The sequence below is a fragment of the Diceros bicornis genome, chromosome 8 (genome assembly GCF_020826845.1).
Source record: "Diceros bicornis minor isolate mBicDic1 chromosome 8, mDicBic1.mat.cur, whole genome shotgun sequence".
Taxonomy (NCBI): Eukaryota; Metazoa; Chordata; class Mammalia; order Perissodactyla; family Rhinocerotidae; genus Diceros; species Diceros bicornis.
The window spans coordinates 39669243-39676263 of record NC_080747.1 but is presented as its reverse complement, the minus strand read 5'-3'; positions in this window follow the sequence as shown (position 1 = coordinate 39676263).

The window sequence follows — 7021 nt, the reverse complement described above, 5'->3', positions numbered from 1 at the left end:
GTAACAGTTGCCCTTGGAGGAGTTAACCAGAGCCCCAGACCGGAGAGCAAACTCGTTAGTGTAAATGACCGGGAGTTCATTCACAGATGAATTCAGAGGTGAGGAGAAAAGGGTATGAGTTGGGATTTCAAATGCTTCTGCTTTCATCTTGTCCCTTCTCAATTCAAAGCTGGGCCTTATTATCTCTCCATCTAACGCCATCCAGGTTAATCCTTTTCAATGGGTTAGAAACAGCCAAACTTTGCTTTCCTCCTGGATGAGCCTGTGTTTTTAAAGATACCATGCTGGTCTTTCTTTCCTATGATGGGTGTCTTAGGCTAGGGTGGATGCTCATCAGATCTAAGACAAGGATTTTAATGCAAATATTTTATTTGGGAGGGGATTGCAGAAAGAACTCATAACTCATTGTGATAAGTGTATAACAATGCCCTGCCTAAAGGGGGCAGCAGTTACTCATCTTCAGGCATCTGTTGCATAGTAGGAATGTAGACGCAGATTTCAAGCAAAGCCGAGGAGCCTGAGTATGCATGAAGTTGCCTGGTTATTAGCATGGTGGTTAAGATCATAGGCTCTGGAGCCAGGTGGCCTGAAGTTGAATCATAGCCCTATCAATTCCGTATTAACTATGTAACCTTGAGCAAGTTACTTAACTATTCTCTGACTCCAGTTTTCTCATCTCTTGATGGAACTAACGATTGTACCTATATCATAGGGTTGTCGGGAGAATTAAATGGATCAAGCGCTTAGAACCATACTTAGCATTTAGTACTCCATAATTATTGGCTATTGTAATTATCGGCTGTTAATTAAAATTTTAATTAAACTTTTAGTTTTGAGATAATTTTAGATTCACATGCAGTTGTAAGAAAAAAAAACAGAGAAGTCTCATATTTCCCAGTTTTCCCCAATGGTAACATCTTGCAAAACTATAGTACAATATCACAGCTAGGATATTGATATTGATACAGTCAAAACACAGAACATTTCCATCTCCATAAGAATCTCTCATTTTGCCCTTTTATAGTCATACACACTTTGTCCTGCCCCCATCCCCTTATTAGTAACAACTAATCTGTTCTCCATTTCTATAATGTCATTTCAAGAATGTTATATAAACAGATTAATATTGTATATAATCATTTTTGTTGGCTTTTTTCTCTCAGTACAATTCTCTGGAGATTTATCTAGATTGTTGTGTGTATCAATAGTTTGTTCCTTTTTTATTACTGAGTAGTATTCCTTGGTATGATATACAACAGTTTAACTATTCTTTAACCATTGAAGGACATATGGGTTTTCCCAGGTTTTGACTATTATGAAGAAAGCTACTATAAACTTTGCGTCAGGTCTTTGTATGAACTTAAGTTTTCATTTCTCCAGGACAAATGCCTAATGCAATTGCCTGGTCATTTGATAGTTATACGTTTATTTTTTTATTTTTTGAAAAAAATTTTTTTTGAGGAAGATTTTCCCTAAGCTAACATCTGTTGCCAATCTTCCTCCTTTTTTCCTTTTTTCTCCCGAAAGCCCCAGTAGATAGTTGTATGTCATAGTTGCACATCCTTCTAGTTGCTCTATGCGGATGCCGCCTCAGCATGGCTTGACGAATGGTGCGCAGATCCGTGCCCAGGATCTGAACTGCTGAACCCCGGGCTGCCAAAGCAGAGCGAGAGAATTTAACCGCTATGCCACTAGGCCAGCCCCATGTTTAGTTTTTTAAGAAACTGCCAAACTATTTTCCTGAGTAGCTGTACCATTTTACACTCCCTCCAGAAATGTATGAGTGATCAAATTTCTTTACATCCTCACCTGCATTTGATGTTGTCACTATGTTTTATTTTAGCCATTCTGACAGTTGTGTAGTGATTTCTCATTGCGATTTTAATTTGCTTTTACCAAGTATTTAATCATGTTGAATATTTTCATGCCTTTATTTGCTATCTGCGTATATTCTTTGGTGAAATGTCTTTTCATGTCTTTTGCCCATTTTTTAACTGGATGTTTGTTTTTGTACTGTTGTGTTTTGAAAGCCCCTTATATGGTCTAGATTCTAGTCTTTGTCAGGTATGCAGTTTGCATATATTTTCTTCTGTAGTTTTTCTTTTCATCCTCTTAACAGGGTCTTTCACAAAGTAAAAGTTTGATTTAATTGAGACATAATTCAGATAACATAAAATTCACCATTTTAAAGTGTTAGACTACTTCAGTAGTGTTTTAGTATATTCACTATACCGTGTAAACATCAGCACTATCTAATTCCATGACATTTCCATCACCCCAAAAGAAACCCATACCTATTAGCAGTTAGTCCTAAATCCCCTCTCTCCCGCCATACCTTGGCAACCAGTAATCTACTTTCTGTCTCTATGGATTTTCCTATGCTGAACATTTCATATAAACGGAACCAATACAACATATAGTCTTTTGTGTCTGGCTTCTTTCACTTAGCATAATTTTTTCAAGATTCATCCATGATGCAGCATTTATCAGCACTTCATTTCTTTTAATTGTGGAATAATATTCCATTGTATGGATATGCTACATTTTGTTTATCCTTTCATCAACTGATGGACGTTTGGGTGGTTTCCACTTGTTGGCTATTTGAATAATGCTGCTATGATTGTTCGTGGATAAGTATTTGTTTGTGGACAAGTACCTGTTCTCAGTTCTTTGGGGTATATACCTAGGAGAGGAATTGCTGGGTCATATGTTAATTCTATGTTTAACTTTTTGAGGAACTGCAAAACTGTTTTCCAAAGTGCAAAAATTTTTGTTTTTCAAATATTGAACCAGTCTTGCATTCCTAGAATAAACTCCACTTGGTCATAGTGTATAATTCTTTTCATATATTACTGAATTCTGTTTGCTAATATTTCATTAAATATTTTTGTATCTATATTCATGAGGGATATTGGTCTGTAATTTTCTTTTTTTGGTACTATATTTTTCTGGTTTTGGCATCACGGTAATACTAGCTTCATAAAATTAATTGGGAAGTGTCCTTTCCTCTTCTATTTTCTGGTAGAGATTGTCAAGAAATAGTGTTAATTCTTCTTTAAACTTTTGTTAGAATTCTCCAGTGAAACCCTTTGGGTCTGAAGATTTCTATTTGAGGAGATTTTAAATTATATCTTTAATTCCTTAATAGTTATTGGAATTTTCCACTTAATTATTTCATATTGGGTGAATTTGTACTTTTGTACTTTTTAAGGAATTGGTCTATTTCATCTAAATTGTCAAATTTATGTGTGTAGAGTTGTTTGTAGTATTCCTTTATTATATTTTTGATGTCTGAATGGTCTATAATGATGGTCCCCTGTTTCATTCCTGATATTAGTAACCTGGGTCTTCTCTCTTTTTGACAGTCTTTTTTTTTTGTAAGGAAGATTAGCCCTGAGCTAACATCTGTTGCCAATCCTCTTCTTTTTGCTGAGGAAGATTGGCCCTGGGCTAACATCTGTGCCCATCTTCCTCTACTTTATATGGGATGCTGCCACAGCATGGCTTGACAAGTGGTGCGTGGGTCCATGCCTGGGATCTGAACCTGCGAACCTGGGGCCACTGAAGCAGAGCATGCGAACTTAACCGCTATGCCACCAGGCCAGCCCCATCTTTGACTTGTTAGGTGTTTGTCAACTTTATCGATCTTCTCAAATAACCAGCTCTTTCATTGATTTTCTCTATTGTTTTTCTCCTTTCAATTGCATTGATTTCTGCTTTTATCTTTATTATTTCCTTCCTTCTGTTTGCTTTGGATTTATATTGCTCTTCTTTTTCTATGTTCTTACAGTAGGAGCTTAGATTATTGATTTGAGACTTTTCTTCTTTTCTAATATATGCATTTACTGCTATAAATTTCTCTCTCAGCACTGTTTAGCTGTGTCCCATAAATTTCTATATGTTGTATTTTCATTTTTATTCCATTCAGATTATTTTTTTATTTTCCCTTATGACTTCCTCTTTGATCCATGGATTATTTACAAGTATGTTGTTTAGTTTCCAAGCATTTGTTTGGAGATTTTCCTGGTATCTTTCTGTTACTGATTTCTGGTTTGATTTCATTGTGATTAGAGAACATACTCTGTATGATTTCAGTTATTTTAAATTTGTTGTGGTTTGTTTTATGGCCCGAATATGGTCTATCTTTGTATATGTTCTGTGGACATTTGAAAAGAATGTGTATTTGGCTATTGGGTGGAGCATTCTACAAGGGTCATTTATATCCTGTGGGTTGATGGTAGTGTTGAGTTCTTCTATATCCTGGATAGTATTCTGTCTACTTGTTCTATCAATTGTTGAGAGAGCTATTTTTAGAATTCCACTTCAATTTAAACATAGTGTTTTTGAGTATATCTCTTTGTGTAGCTTTTGTAGTGGGTGTTCTAGGTTTTATGTTATGTATACATAAGTTCTACTGGTGTCATCAGTTTCAGGGAAGCATAGAAGCTTTATCTCCTTTTACATATCTTTACCCGCCCCCCCCCCCCATTTACAAGTGTTCTCAATATTTCCTTCACATACTTTTAGAACCAGTTGGATGGTGTTACAATTTTTGCTTCAACTATCCATCATAATTTAGAAAAAGCAAGAGGAGAAGGAAAGTGTATTGTCTTTACCAATATTTTTGCTTACTGTATTCTTTCTTCTTTCCTGATATTCCAAGATTCCTTCTTTTATTGATTCCTTTCTGTTTAGAGAATTTCCTTTTGCCATTCTTTTAGGGTAGGTCAGCAGAGAGCAAATTATCTTCATTTTCCTTTATCTGAGAATGTCTTGATTTTCCCCTCATTTTTTTTGAAGGATATTTTTGCTGGATATAGGATTGTGAACTGGCTGACAGTTATTTTATTTCAGCACTCAAAAACTGTCCTGCCATTGCCATCTGCATGGTTTCTGATAAGAAATCTGCTGTCATTTGAACTGCTTTCCCCCTATAGAATGTCATCACTCTCTTGCTGCCTTTAGGATTTTTTTTGTCTTTAGTTTTAAGAAGTTTGACCATGATGTGTTTTAGTGTGGATTTCTTTGCCTTTATCCTATATGAAGTTTGCTTAACTTCTTGATCTGTAGGTTTATGGATTTGGCCAAATATGGACAAGTTTTAGCTATAATTTCTTTGAGTATTTTTTCAGACCTGTCCTCTTTCTCTTCTCCTGAGACTCTAATGACACACATAGTAGATCTTTTGTTATAGTCCCATAGGACTGTTCATGTTTTCTTTTTCAGCTTTTTCTCTTTTGGTGATGAAGATTGGCCCTGAGCTAACATCCGTGCCCACTTCCTCTATTTTATGTGGGGCGCCTGCCACAGCATGGCTTGATAAATAGTGCATAGGTCTGTGCTGGGGATCTGAACCTGTGAACCCCAGGCCGCTGAAGCAGAGCCAGCAAACTTAACCACTATGCCACCGGCCTGGCCCCATCATGTTTTTTTTTCTGTTAGTCAAATTGAGCAACTTCTATCACTTTATCCACTTCACTAATTCTTTCCTCTATCCCATCCATTCTGCTGAAGCCTATCTATGGGGTTTAAAAATTTTGGCTATTGTATTTTCAGTTCTAGAATTTTCTAGAATTCATTTTGTTCATTTTTATTTCTTCTATTACTTTACTGAGACTTTCTATTTCTTTGCTGAGACTTCCTATTTTTTAAAAATTTGTTTCAAGTGTGTTTGTAATTGCTCATTGAATCAGTTCTATGATGCTACTTTAAAATCTTTGTCACATAATTCTAACATCTCTGTCATCTTTGTGTTGGCATCTATTGATTCTTTTTTTTCATTCAGTTCGAGATCTTCTTGTTTCTTGGTGTAGCGAGTTATTTTCAATTGAAAGCAGGACATTTGGGGTATTATGTTATGAGATTCTGGATTTTATCTAAGCCAGCTGTTTTAACTGGCTTCTTCTGACACTGCTTTGGCAGAGGAAGGAGCAGGATACCGTCTCCACCGTTTGCTACCAGTTAGGGTTAAAAGTTCATGTTTCCCACTCTTCCTCCATTGACAATCAAGGGGAGATGCTCTTCGTTACTCCTAGGTGGGGTTGGGAGTTCCAGCTCCCCACTAGGCCTCCAATGATACCTCCCTGGTGCCAGGAAGGATAGGAATGTCTTGTACTGCTCCCCACATGGCCTCCAGTGACACCACAGGGTGGGGATCTGTGTGGCCTCAATCATTGGTTATGTAGTCTTGCTTGAATTTATTTTGCAAATTTATTTTGGTTTTAAATACGTAGGAAATGCCATAAACATAAATAATGCATAACTAGTTTTGTATTTATATATACTGAAGTGAATTATGGTGAAAATGTTTTGTTTAAAAGGGCTTTATTCTTTACTCAAGTTTGAGAAACACTGACATGGGTGACTACATGGCCTGATGCCATATCATGAGTCCCTGGAGATATTCATATTTCCTTCCAGGTTCTCTCACCTACATGAAAGACAGACGGAGCTGGGGCCCTCACACCATGGAACATCATGCCAGCCTGACACTGACTTCTTACACATAAGAGAAAAATAAACTCCTATTAAGAGCTCTATTACTTTCCTATGGCAGCAGTAACATATTACCACAAACTTACCAGCTTATAACAACACAAATGTGTTCTCTTACATTTCTGGAGGTCAGAAGTCCAAAATCAGTTTCACTGGGCTAAGACCCAGGGGTTGGAAGGGCTGGCTCCTAGTAGAGGCTCTAGGGGAGAACCTGTTTCCTTGCCTTTGCCAACTTCTAGAAGCTGCCTGCATTCCTTGGCTTGCTGTCTCTTCCTTCATCTTCAAAGCCAGCAGTGTAGCGTCTTCAAATCTCTGTCTTGCTGTTTGTATGTTCTCTGCTTCTCTTATCACATCTGATGAGGATGAACTCTGATTCCAATCCTCCTGCCTCCCTCTTATAAGACCCTTGTGATTACATTGGGCTCACCTGCATAGTCCAGGATAACCTCCCCATCTCAAGATCCTTCACTTAATCACATCTTCCAAGTCCCTGTTGCCATGTAAGGTAACATTCATGAGTTCTGGG